Here is a 14,899-nt window from a genome sequence, read left to right as displayed (position 1 = left end):
TACGTGTGACCAACTAAATCAAACCTTTAATTACAATATCTCAGTGGGGTACTTCACTAAGCTGCTCAGCTCTGTCAAGAGAGAATAGTTTTGGCCAAGTTCAGAAGCACATCAGTAAATGGGAACTTAAAAGAAAATAACTGATCCCTTAATAGAGATTAGATATCAACTGGGAAGCAGCTTAACTGAAGGAATATTTCATTCATCCCTAATTTGTTTCTCAAGTTTTTATGAGATTTGGTTCTTTAGACAGAAAAGAAGAATTCATCTTAACTGATGCATTGTACAGAAAGGCATTGGCAGTTTTGCACTGTTAGGCTGATATAAATTTGGCTTCCATAGACAAAAGAATGTGGCTTTGTGCACATTAAGGAAAAGATCAAGAAAGAAGAAGAAATTTATTGGGTAACTGAAGAGGTGATTCAGTCAAAATAGCTGTTTGAATTGAATATTGAAACTGCAAATTTGTGCCATCTGCAGTGATGTGAATACAGCAGTGGTATGAAACCAGCTGATTCGTTTCATATGCTTGGTTTAACACCTGTCAAATTGTAGTAACTGTTGGTCATTAATGCAGAATAAAAAATGCTTGACATAGTGGGTAAAAGAAGTCCACTCAGAAACCCACGAGTCATCCAGTACTTTAAAAAAAAAATATACCAGATTCAAAAAACACAGTTCTGTTGTACACAAGAACAAAAGTGATATTTGGGCAGATTACAAACCAGCCTCTTATCTTTTTAAATTTCATTTCCTTATTTAACCTTCAGCTTGGAGGAAAAATTTTTAATGTCATTTTCTTACCACATATACAGCAAAATTTACCACATAGGTAAACATGGCTTCAATAAGGGGAGGTCACGCCTGACAAGTTTGGTGGTCTTCTTTGATGGGTTTACAGCATTGATGGATCAGGGAAGAGCAACATCATCTGACGTCATCTACTTAGACTTGTGCAGAGCTTTTGACACTGTCCCACACAACATCCTTGTCTCTAAACTGGAGAGACATGGATTTGATGGGTGGACCAGCCAGTGAATAAGGAATTGGCTGGATAACCATCTACTGAAAGAGTTGTGGTCAATGGCCTAATGTCCAAGTGGAGACTGGTGACAAGTGGCATTCATCAGAGGTCCATACTGGGACAAATGCTGTTCAATATCTTTGTCAGCAACATGGACAGTGGGATCAAGTGCATCCTCAGCAAGATTGGTGATGATACCAAGCTGTGTGGTGTGGTTGACATGCTGGAGGGAAGGGATGCTGCCCAGAGGGACCCCAATAGGTTGAGAGGTGGACCCAAGTGAACCTCATGAAGTTCAACAAGGCCAAGTGCAATGTCCTGCACATGGGTCAGGGCAAACAAACCCCAGTATCAATACAGACTGAGAAGAGAATGGATTGATTGCAGCCCTGAGGAAAAGGACTTGTGGGGAGTGGTGGGCAAAAAGCTCAACATGGCCTAACAATGTGCACTTGCAGACTAGAAACCCAACTGAATCCTGGACTGCATCAAAAGAAGTGTGGCTAACAGGTCCAACGGAGTTGAGTCTCCCCTTCTGCTCTACTCTGGTGAGACCCCACTGGGTGTACTGTGTTCCGCTTTGGAGCTTTCAGCATAAGAAGGACATGGACCTCTTGGAATGAGTCCAGAGGAGGACCATGAAGATGATGAGAGGGCTGGAGCACCTTTTCTGTGAAGACCAGCTGAGAGAGTTGGAATTGTTCAGCCTGGATAAGAGAAGGCTCCAGGGAGACCTTATAGCAGCCTTCCAGTACCTAAAGGGAGCCTACAAGAAAGCTGGAGAGGGACATTTACAAGAACCTATAGCAACAGGACAAGGCGAAATGGTTTTAAACTAAAGGAGGGTATATTTAGATTTGGTATTATGAAGAAATTCTTTACTGTAAGGGTGGTGATACACTAGAACGGGTTGCCCAGAGAACTTGTGGATGCCCCATCCCTGGAAGTGCTCAAGGCCAGGCTGGATGGGGCTTTGAACAACCTGGTCTAGTGGAAGGTGTCCCTGCCCATGGCAGGGGGGTTGGAACTAGATGATCTTTAAGGTTTCTTCCAACCCAAACCATTCTATGATTCTATATTTGTTTAGATTCTGACACAAAACAATGAAAACAAAGAATTCCACAATCTTGAGTAAAGTCTACCATATGTTTCTCCACACAGCATCGGTCTTCTCAAATTAAAGACATTTTAGTCAGGAATTCTGAGTGCTTCAGAACTGGCATTTTATAATTTAAGACTATAAATGATCTTGTCTACTTTTGTTCTCCTTGCATTGTTCATCTGGGAACTACGTGGGGGGGAAATTGAGCTATAAATAACAGAAGAGGCACTTCTATATCTTTTTAAAGATAACTTTACAGCAAATGGTCTTGAAATAAATTCTGTAGTCTGTGAAACCAGCTGGGGGTTTTGCTTTGTTTTGTTTAACTTCGCTGAATTTGTCAAGCAGCAGTAGTTTCACATTATGAAAGAACACTTTTAGCAATGATATCATACAGAAGCGCCACCGCCATTTCCTTCATGGGATCATGTTCTTTGCTTTCATGTACAGGGTCTCCTTTTCAGGGAAACCTGAGTTTTTGTTGAATGTCTTTAAAAATAAGGAATATCAGGAACAGACTAAATATCATTCTGAAAAAGTTTTGGAACATAGATAGGCTGGTTGCGTATTTCCCGTTGCAGTTGCAACCCATGTGGTACTCTAGTGAAAGCATACGTCTGTGCTACACTCTTAGATGCATTGTAGACATTTTGTGTTGCAGTGGGAAACTCTTCAAAGAAAATTATGGCTGTGAAGAACCCCAATATTCCCCCTAAACTTTTAAATTGAAGAATCCACCTTTCCCTTCTTTTTTCTGAACCGTGTCATCTGTCAAAACTATATGCAGCTATATATGAATACAAAAACTGTGCTTTCTGGCATTAGTCAAAAGAACGAGTAGGTCACAACCTCTTTCTTTTTCTCAGTCCTTCCAGATAATCCTTCTCTGATCAAATAAAACACAAATCCATATGTTAAAGTACATAAGACAAGACCTAATGGAAGGTAATAAAAATTCCTACTATAAGCAAGTCATTCTGTAGTTTTGCACTGAAGGTTTTCTTCGTGTCTTCCTCTTAAACATCTGTCTTGAGATGCTGTCAGAGACAAACTACAGGACTACATAGACCTGCGGCATCTCTTAAGTTACTGTAAATCATCCATTGAAAAAGGAAGTACTCCATATAACTACTCTTGTAGTTTTGAAGAAAGAATCTCTTATCCATTTTGAATAAATAATCACCAAAGAAAAGTTTGACAATGTATATTATGACCACTTGTTTACTGCTGAGAAAACTGAAACATGTGCTGATATTCAGGAAGCCAGGGTCAGCTTCATGCACTAGTCCTGCAACCAACATTTAAAACACTTGGACTGGTATAAAAGCAAATTTCAGTCATTTTTGATTCTACTACAAATATTTTATATGGTAATATCTAGCTCAAATTTCTGTATTCCTATCACTTGAGCTTGCCAGATCTGGAAGAGGCAAGAAAATTCTTACATTTAAATACCACGAAAATCTAGATTTTATATGAAGCATGATGATTTTCTTGTGAAATGGAATAACGAAAAAGCAGCAGCAATATGTGTATTTAAAATAAATATTAGAAGCTTCTTGTTTGTCATATATTTTGATAGTTTTGATCCTAATGAGACTTGAAAATAATCAGATAGGAATAAATCAAACATCTTTCCGAAAAGCAATATTAATTTGGTTCTTTATTTCCAATGATTAAAAAAATAATGAGCTGCGTTTAAATAACTATATTTTCTAATTCCAAAGGAAAATTTGTAGCAGGATACTTATATTAAGATATGAATAGATTTTCATTCATACAGAGCACTAATAACAAGTACTGAAAGTAAAAGTTTACAGGGTAGTAAACTGAATATTAAAGGCTGCAACTAAGACTCAGATAGAAGGATGATAAAGTCTGAAAGACACTGAACTACTAGTCTACTCTGGTTAAGACAAAGCATGTAATTAATCTTTGTGGTGGTCTGGAGCTGTTCAAGGTAAAATCCAATAAAAAACCCCACAACTACAAGTATTTACACATGTTCAAAAGAACAGTCTGCAAAAATCCAAGCCTTCTGCTTAAGCAACGAAGGGTCAGTAGAATGTAACTACTGATTGGACTGAGTCCCTTGGGCCTACAGTGCTGTTGCACATACCCAGGGGTTCTGCGCTGAACTACATTTTTCAGTTTAGCTCCAGAAACTTGTTGTTTCAAACAGATAAACTTTATTTACTGACAGACCTGGCAGTGCATATTGCTTTTTCAGTTCCTCTCCTCTAGGCTTCCTGTTCTGGGAAGCTACACTCACAACTGCATCCAAACTAGCATCTTTATTTTTTTATTTGCTGCCCCACACGCACACACACAACTGACCCAATATTTAATAAACATAATTCTTGATTGCTCAGTTATGTGATAAAAAGTCATCTGCACACCCACAAAGGACCACAGAGAGGCAATAGAAGCCGAGTAGCTCAAATAATCCCCTGCCCTGGAGAATCCCAGGCCCATCACATGAGCCATTGTTCCATCAGAGGCCTATCTCCACAAACGCAAATGAGCACTGGGACACTGCAGCAGGCAGGGAACTCAAATTAAGGCCTCAGAGGAAGGGGCATCCTATATCTGAGCCCCTCCCAGGTGTGCCCCAGAGAAGACTCAGCACCAGTGTCCAGGTGTGCAACTTGTCAAAATAAGCCAGGGAAAGATGAGTCGAGGCAGCTACTGACCAGATTGTGTTTGAGCCCAGCTGATGGAGGGATCTACATTGTACATATGTGTTTATGTATATACATGTATATATGTACTAGCAGATCTCCATCCTGCTCAGCCAGAGGGGAGAGGAGGATGAGGCCATTGATGTTCTTTGTGTCTCTGTGAGTGCTCAGTGTTTCTTGTCTGTGTTCTCTGCATAGCTTGCTGCATATATATGCATATATGTGGTGTATACATGCGCTCTGTGTGCATGTGCCTACCAAGAATATGTGCTCAGCCTCGTTACTTGTTGAACCTGGGGGCATGGAGTTGCAGCAGCCTTACCTTTGCTGGGATGCTGCATTCTGCCCTATTCACTAACACTGATATTTGGAATTGACCTATTATCTATGTTTTTCTAACAATCTATCACTAATCCTTCAAGAGGCTTGTACTGTCATTTGGACTTGGGCATCACTGCTGAAATCTCATCGTTGTATTGACAAAGGTGTGGTTTCTTCCACAGTCTTCTCTCCTAGAGTTAAGCTCCTTGACATGCTCTCCATTTTAACTGGGCTTCTCTCAGGCAAAAAGAAACCTCCATGTCCCTGGTAGCCTTCTTTTCTGGAAGCTGAACCAGATGTTGTCTGCTACTTTCTCACACTATTTTGGTTGTCATTGCAGTCAGCAGAAGTACTATTATGCCAGCTGTAGTGTGTTTGGCAGTCACATCCAGCCTCCTCTTTACTCACAGTTTTTGTTTCCCAGGAGAACAGTAGTCTCAGCGTATGTTAACATTTTTAATGTTAATATACTTGGGTTTTTTTAAAAAATAATGCAAATAAAATTACTGCCACTTTCTGCAAGGAGGTAATAATTTCCATGAACCTTTCTGTTAGGAGCTACTTTGGTTGGCACCTATCAAACATCTTGATAAATCCTTTTGTTTCTTCTTAAAGGCAACAATCAGGATTTTCAATGCCTGCACAATTATGTTTTCAACTTCTTTCTTTCTTTTTTTTTTTTTCATCAACATTTTAAAGTTCCTTATTTTAGTTCCTTAGACAAACCAGCTTCTGGACTGAACTGTGTGGAAAGCTAACTGCAGGATTTTATTAATTTCTTTAGCCCTAGAGATAAATGACCTGTGATTGTGTTTAGCTAATGCTGGCCTCCCGTAATCAAGGGAATGAAAAAAATATACTAACGGAGTACAGCCAAAGCCTCTGTTTAAATATTCTGACACTGAGGTTTACTTAGTGCTGTGAAACACAAGGCAGTAGCTTCCAGTTTGACCTTACTGAAGTAAAAAGACAATGCCAAGCTTGATTTGGTCATTCACTCATTTTATACTAGAAAATCTTTATTTACTGCTTCCAGTTTCACAGACAATTTATTAAAATTTACATCCAACATCCACTGAACATTCCTAAATGGCAGCACTCTTAGAAGAGACCCTAAGTGGGTGGAAGTCTCTGACTGAGTCCATGGTTTCCAGAAGTTCCTGAGAATCAGTTTGTGTGGTGCAAGAGTGCTGCATCTCTGCTCCCCAGTGCAGTGGCTGGGAAGCCTGCCTTTCTCCACCTTTCCTGTGGTATGGGCAAAAGCTAACACGGGCACTTTGTGCCAGTATCATCTCTTCTTTTATCACTTGGAATGGGCATTTTTGTTCCTTTTGCTTTAGTCTGACAAATTCTTTTTTGAGGTTTGCCCAGTGCCTCTGGTGAACTTTTATACTGTGACTCTGCAAGTCAGCTTTGTAAACTCTAGCATTTTGTAGTTCTCATAGACACAGAAGGAACAACTCAGGTGCTTATCATAGCCAGAAGGCTGTTCTCCAGGGAAGTACTTCATTTGCCAGGATTATATCGGATTGTCATTTTATAGTTGAAAGAACCTTTTGTGCTGACACATTTTAGCACATGAAGATACTTAGTATTATCCATATAATTTAAAATGTCTCTTCTTGTGCCTAGTAAAAATATTCTTGTCCTGCATGTGAACTACATTTTTTCAGACCTGCAAAAAAAGAGGTCCACCTTTTTTTTTTTTTTTTTCCTCTACAGTGATCATGTAAGAGTATCTACCTTTGGGTTCCCTTTCTATTTCTTGTTCCTAATGTAATAAAACTGTTCAATTCCTTCTGGGTCCTTTGTTTTGGAGCATGAAAATCTTTCCTAGAAGTATAATTAGGGAGCAGAAAGGTGCTGTATTTGGTCTTTTAAGTCCTTCAAAGGGCTTTCAGACCCTTTCCTGTTAATTTTGACCCAATGTTGTTACTTTAAAGCAATTTCATTTCCGGGGGGTGGGGGGGGTGGGAATGGCACTATCTTTAATCTTCAGTGCATGCTGCCAATCATCATCATTACTGTGAAGTGCACCTTTTCCTATTTATTTCTATTTACATCTAAACAAAACTGTAGGCTGGACACCACCTGTGGGTCTTTTTTTTTGTAATGTTAATGATGCTATTTTGGTCTTCTGTGTTCCACACTGCTAAACTTAGATGTTTAATGTCTTTTATTATGCTGTAGGATAAATGCTGGGTTTCTGCCTGCTGCTGTAGAAAGATATGAGTCTCACACAGGTCCTGCATTATGTCTGCCAGATCTGTGTGAATGTCTCAGACACACTAGGTGTGCTAAGCCTGTATATTAGGGCTACTGAATTGAACACTAGTGCATAATTCAGCATTAATAAATACCTCACTTTCTTTTTGGTTTGTAGTTCATTCTCCTCTTCCTCTGTGTTCATTGCTACACATTTCTGGGAAGCACAGTTTCTCTGTGTTTTGCACAAGTGACTTTGCAGTGGAAAATTCATGTGAGGTCAGGCAATCCAATGTATTTTTCTCTCCTTTCTAACATGGCAGGCATTATCTTAATTTGCATGATATGCATTAAAGTACACTGCTAAATTTTATTTATTGTATATTTTTTTTCTTCAGCTCTTTTCTCTTGAGGCATTTGGAATATTTTAATTGCTTTTGCTGTGTTCACCATCTGTACACCTCACCCTGAACTGGAGAGATTTCCATTGCCTGGAGTTGTCTTCGCAGGGGTTAATTCTGGGTCCACCAGAGTCTCTGTGCCTGGAATGCAAACTAAAAGCTTTTAATAGATCCCACCTCTTTCCAGGACCTGGAGTTTCTAGAAGCATGGATATTTGAGGAGATCTAAATATCTGATCCTATATCATGCTGCAGGTCCCTGGTCTCTTTTCCTCTTACAGAGGTACCACTCCTCAAGACTTACTTTCCAAGTTGAAATGAATCATAAACATTTGTATAGTTTCACTTTCCTTTTGTATATGCCATCAAAACCAAATCTCATATTTTAATTTTACATAGGATATAGACATTATCTATATTTTGTTATACAGTTTCCAAGGTAAGGAAAACCTTTTAATGCAATTAAGCATATCAGGGGATGATACATCCTCCACATAATTTTTCTTTTCCCTATGACCTGTTCATTGAAGATTCAAGGAAAGTTCTGATTTAATATTCTCATTGTCTTTCATATTTTCAGAGATAATGACCTCTAACTGTTCTCTGATCTATTTGATTCCTTCGTTCCAGATATATGTTTGTGTTTTGGTGAGGTATTTATTTTTGCTGGTTCATCAATCACAGTACCTGAAACAAGTGTTCTTTATTCCATGACAACATTCATTTGGTTTTGCGTAACCAAAAAAAAAATTGCTCCAGCATTGCCTTATTCCCACACTTCTTATGCACGAGAGGCTAGATTGCCTAAAAGTACAATCCTTAGTATCAGAGGTCTTTCACAGGACTTTCCATCACGTGGTGGTTCATGGTTAAATACTATGTGTGAATGGGTGAAAATGACTGTTTGTACATATAAGCACGGCATTTTCAGATATATACCACCGATTTGATGCAGTGATGTACAGAGGCAAGATCTGGGGTCTTACCTGACATGCCCTGCTCTCTAGAGATAAGCTGCAGTTGCTTAATCTGCACAAGGGAAGGATCAGGCAAGGGTCACTGTGGTTGGGAAGTCAAAGCAGGGAAGGCCACTATAACATACACTGCTCATTAACTCATTGAAGATTCTTGCCACTTACTGCTCTGAACTTCTCCAGGTATGTCTTTATTCTTTCTTTACCATATACTTCCCGTTGCCAGGTGAAGATATAAAATTATATGCAAAATGACAAAATGCTGTGGAAGAGAAGGGATAACTAGCGCAGTGCTTTTTTATTGCTGAACCAAAAGGCCTGAGCAGAACTTCTTTCCAAGACTATGGAAAAATTCACCCCTCCTGTGTGGAAAATAACCACAAAAATACTGCATTTAATTAGTGTGTAGGAACCCTTTATGGTAAATATGTTGAGAAGGAATGAAAATTCTCCTCACCATGCTGCAAGCAATTCTTCTGTTTCAATTTTTATGATTAATTGTGACTGAAATTATGTGTTTTATACGCCCCAGCTTTTTTTTATTGGTTGTTACTACTACCGTCTATGGGTGGAGATTTTTCATGGTAAAGGATATATTTTCTGCTTGGTTACAGTTCTATTTCAGCTTTCAGGTGTCCTTGCCATATTACATTATTTATTCAAGAGAAAAAAGATTAAGGTTTTCCCTTGAAGAGTTTTAAATAACTTGTTAAGAACTGAGTTGTTTTCTTTCTTTCCACTTATTTTTTTGGCTTCATTTTGCCCTTTGTAAGTACTTTGCTCCAGAGCAGTTTCTCTATGATAAATTGAAATTTAATTTTGGTATACACTCTTCCATTCAACCATCACCTTAGGAATTCACATTTATATCATTTATATTGTTATATATTCAGTTCTAGGCTTTCTCTTTTCTCTTGAGCCCAATTACCACTGAAAGAAAATATATCTGTTAGGAAGTGGGGTTTTTTAGTGTCCTGTCAGCTACATGGAGAGGGGCCAATCCATTAAAGGTCTTATATACATTCAAATAAATACACATGTGCATATGTATATCTGTATTTGTATGTGTATGTAAGAGGAATGTAGGAGGGTGTAGAAGAGTGAACACATGAATTGGTAAAGACAAATGACAGGAAATCATGTGTATGTTTGTGGGGGTAAAGAGAATGAGAGTATGATGTGAGCGGGGGGAGGAAGGGGATAATATTTCAGCCTTTGGTTACGGAAGTTTCTCCTGAGCAAGCAGATGCTCTTCCTGGTGCTATCAACAGCAATCTGAGTACATACAAAGTGCAGACCTAATCTGATAGGGATCTGATATGGAAAGAAGTTTTATAGCTGAATTAAGTGATGTCAATGGAGGGGAAGAAGGTCCTTTTATCTTGACTCATAAATCTAGTTCTTCCCTCATCCATACAAATCAGCTAGTTTCAGGAGCTCCCTTCAGCTGTTTGCTGCTTGCAATTTGTGTTACCACTCCCTAATGCTGAAGTTAGGAACGTGGATTTTTTTTACGTGACAGTATGGGAATTTTAATGTATACCACAAGCATTCTACAATGTTCTTAGCAGAACATCCAACATTATACCTCAGCAAATTAATCAATTAATTCATTTCTTCATGCCAGAATGACTGTGTTAAATTGCTAATAACCTAACAATTTCTGTGCTCTGGGCAGAAGATTGCACAACTATGAAATTTTTTCTTTGCCTTCTTGTTAAGAAAATGAAATCCAGAGCACTACTGAAGGCAAACAATGCTATAGCTCAGGTTTTCAAGGCAAAAAAAGGACAGAAAATTTAATACTATTCATTTTCATAGCAGTTTTAACATTGTACATGCACCTTAAACTAAGGAATAAAATTTGATACTATGTGCAGTGATAGACACAGAATACAGAAGAATTAAAGTTGCTGTAAGAATCATAATTAAATTCTCCAAGGCTTATGCAAAGCAGCATTTAAAATTGTAGCACTTTTACTACATGAATGTAGAATTCATTACTTTTTATTAATAAATTCCGTCAAATAACACATAAAACTCAGGGTTCAACAGTGCATGTATTCAAGTTATGCAAGGTTCAAAGTGCAAGTATAGCTACACAGTTAATTGTCAAAACCTAAAAAGTGCAAGTGAATCCTCAGTACAGATGGAAGGTAGTTCCCAAGTTGGGCTGAGATCCTGGAGGATCAATCACAATAAAGCTTGTGATTATAACTTCACAACAGGGGTGACAAAAAATTTGGGATCTGCTGCTTTAGCAGTATGTTCTTTATCTGTAGTCATCTGTGCTTAGTGTTTCTCAAAATAACCGATAATTCTTACTATGCCAATGCCCCAGGGAGGTAATCAAATGCTATTCTCACTCCAGCTAGTGCAACCTGCCCAGCATCACTCATTGCTCCTGCAATGGAGGCAGCAATCTGCTGTATTTCTGAATCCAGTGTCAGGGCACAAACATTGAAAGCATTTTTGCCACCATATGTAATGCAACATACAGAGCAAGGCAGTAAAATACCACTCACAAATACTGCTAAGACCTCCTTTGCCCACAGATGGTGAAAGCTGAGTAGTTATAAGTCAACTGAGAGGCCAGTTACAATGTTTTTACAGTAATGGCTCCACCATTGGCTTTGTGAATGTGCAGTTGTACAGCATGCAGATGCAGCGGTTCATTATGAAAGCCCTTGTATCTTGAATGAAGCTTCTTTGTTTCAGCCACATGGTATTCTGACATTCAGAACCAGATAGGAACCCAATTCCACAGTATGCCTCCAATATTTGCAGAATATTTTTAGTTGTTCTTGCGTACATTGTGAATTTTGATTGATCCAGACAATTAATTTTTAATAGCTTTCCAGGAAGCATGAGTTGGAGGGATACTCATATCTCAGCAAAAGAGAGATGAATTTTGGCAATAACTAAGGCCACAAAATGGTTTTAAAATGAAAGCTATTATTTTGGAAGGAGGAAGTTTATATATGAAGTCATGAAAACACATCACAGAATGATATCAAAACCAATAATCTATCTATTCATTGTAGAAAGGAAAAAAAAAAAAAAAAAGAAGAAGAAGAAAAATGGCAGTGTTCAAGAATTCAGTCCTGCAGCCTTCTCTAAGAATCCATCCCTGAATCACAGCTTTGGAACTGACTATTCAAAATAAATGCTGTATGTGTTGTTATATGACAATCTATAATTGGTAGAGAGAGGAATCTATTTGTCCCTTGAAAGAAAGCCTACATTTTGGAGAAGGAACAATGATTCTTTGTGGAAAACATGGATGTGAATGTGAAAGAAACTGAGATCTGTTTCTCAGCTCTTTCCTCATCAGGTTTCTTAGACCATCATTCAAGCAAAGTCATCTCTCGTGTTCAGTTAGCAAAAACGATTGCTTTGGAGAGAAGTTGGGTAGAAATATATACCTCACTTTGGATGAGCTAACAATAGCCCAGAGAAACACTAACCTGCTGCTCCCACGAGCCAGAGCTTTAGCCAGGCCCCTGTAAGCACCAGAGAATGACCCCTCAATATGTCATAACTTTAGCCCATGCAACTGTCAAAACTTGCTCCAAGATCCTGCAGGTACAGACCTGTCAGTATCAAAAACACTGAAAATGTGACAAGGATCAACCTTTTTTACAGGAGAAAAGAACATCATAACTAATACCATATGAAAAGATACCCCACTGACTGCTGAAAATTGCCAAATCAACAGTTACTTCAGTTTTATTATTCACAAAAATAATTCAATCTTTGACCATGCCTACTAGTACCTGCTGTGGGAAAAGCTATCACAATCTAACTGTGTGAAGAACCAAGTGATACTCCATATTTCCACTGACCAGCGGGATGTGAATTTCCCATGGACAGTCTGACATTTTCAGGTGCAGTTCTGAAAGGCGACTTCTTTCAGACAGCAGAAGCATGTCTTTCATTGACCATTTCTGAGTTTTAAACTTATAGCAATTGAACCAGAACATACTATTTTTCTGATCTGAGTTACAGTGCTAGAGCTAGTGTATGTGGGTCACACCAGCTTTGATATCCTATATAAAATCCCACCATGTGTTCATTAGCCCTCTTGGCCTTCCTCTGAATCATTAGTCTACAAGAAGAAATATAGAATGGAGAAAAAAATCTCATGCTGTTTTCTAGCAAGTTTAAATTTAGTTTCAGAGCCTATAGTTCTTTCAGACATTTCCCACATTAAAAATGTTAAGCTTTAGATAGGCTTGTAGGAAATGGTTCCTCGAACAGTTAAATGGCTGTGGTCTGGACACTATTGAATTGCTTCACTGTGTGAGCACAACTGTCCACCGCTGTGGGTAGTTTGTGTCCAATAATGTTCTCAAGCAAAACAAACAGGCAAAAAGAGTTATTTCCTAAGGAAATAAATGGTTTTGATATATCTCCTTATTCTGACCTCATCTGTGGCTGTTTGTTTTATAATGAAATTTCCTATTAAAGATAGTTTTCTTTTTTTCACACAGTGAAAAATTGGAAGATCCCTCCCCCTAATTGAGAGATTTCCAGTTTGGTTTTAAATTGGAAGTTAAGGATTCAGCATAGACCTCGGAACACCTCAGGCAAAACAGCAATTGAGCTTAACCAAAATGCTAAAGATTTACGTTAATCAGTGACAGCCACTGGCTCGCCTCTCCCTCGTTTTGCTTCAAAGTGAAGCAATGAAGAGGCAAAAGCAATCTCTGGCATTAAGGAACAATATATCACACAGAATCTACTGAAAATTGTAACAGTTCAAAAGTTATGATTTATGAAATTTGCACGAAGTGCAAGTTTCAGGAGGAAGTTCATGGTGATAAAGGAGGCTGAGGAAGGGTGAAGATGTCAGGTAGCACCCTCCAGTTATTCCTCAATAGCATTAGGAGGAACGCTGCTGTGATTCCTTTGCCAGAGTGGGAAAGACACTAGTTCCCTTCCGACTGTAAAAGCGAGCCAGACACGAGCACAGTGGAAACAGTGGTTCTTTTTGCTGTGCTCCAGACTGTAGGGCTGCCAAACAGGGACCCCCAAACAGCCCTATGATTTGATTTGTCAACCCTTATGTTCTCTTTTTACCCCCTCCCAGAATCTTCCTTTTTAACTCACTCATCCTCTCCAAAACAAACATCCACCCCACTTACTTCTTCCCCATAGTTTTGTGGCAAATATTTGATATTTCTGACACTTTCTCGGTATCTGCTCCCTGAAAAGTCCTGGATATTCCCCTTCAACTGTCTGTAAAGTCTGGCTGTTCCTCATGTAACACCCCTTAACAACCTGTACAATCTGGCTATTCTTGATGACTTTGGAAGTAACTTTTTTAGTTCCTCAGACTGTTGTTTGTTTACACACAGAAGTTACCTCCTGTCATGACCAGCAGTTTCTCAGATCCTGCTCAGCTGGCCTAGCTTTAGGCCAGGGCCTAGTCAGTGACCTAATCACCCACCTGCAGCCTTAACACATGGACTAAAAAAATCTTACAAATCCATATTCCACAGAAAATCTTAAAAGAAAACAAGGTGGGTTTTTTTCTGAAACATGCAGTTTCAGTACACTTTGTATTGCCCTGGCTGAGCTTTCAGGTACACACAGTGCACTGTTTAAAATGCATGCGGTCCTGGTAGTTGTTGTAGGCAAGGATAATTTTTCTGCACTGAACATTTTGTTTAATTAACTTAATAATAAAACTGGTTTTACCAATTACAAACACATTTTGTGTAAAGGAATACCAAAGAGCAAGAAGTGAAAAAGTAGCAGTGTAGATTTGGGAAGCAGCACAACTTGAAAGACACCATGAACAGCAAATCATGAAAGATGAGCCTATGGATATGACAAAAAGGTCTTTTCTGCCCTGGCCTGTGCCACCCCACCCTCCTCTGCTCTTCCACAAGGGCCCTGTGAAGTTTTACCAAATCCTTATCAAAGTAAAATTTGAGTTTTCAATTATAAACCTGAATGTTCAATGAGCATTTCTGAAAGTGTAACAGGCAAAAGAAAATGTGAGGCCCCCACCTTTAATATGGGGAATAATAAAACCAAATTATTTGAAACAGTTAAAGGGAAGTATACTACAAAATCTGCTGCTAAAAGGAATACAGAGAAAAACTGGGTAAAAACAGCCCTACCTTTGAGTGACAAATAGCTACTAACAAGTGTTTAATGAACAATCAGTACACAAAATAAAA

The sequence above is a fragment of the Falco cherrug genome, chromosome 3 (genome assembly GCF_023634085.1).
Source record: "Falco cherrug isolate bFalChe1 chromosome 3, bFalChe1.pri, whole genome shotgun sequence".
Lineage (NCBI taxonomy): Eukaryota > Metazoa > Chordata > Aves > Falconiformes > Falconidae > Falco > Falco cherrug.
This window is presented reverse-complemented; position numbering follows the sequence as displayed.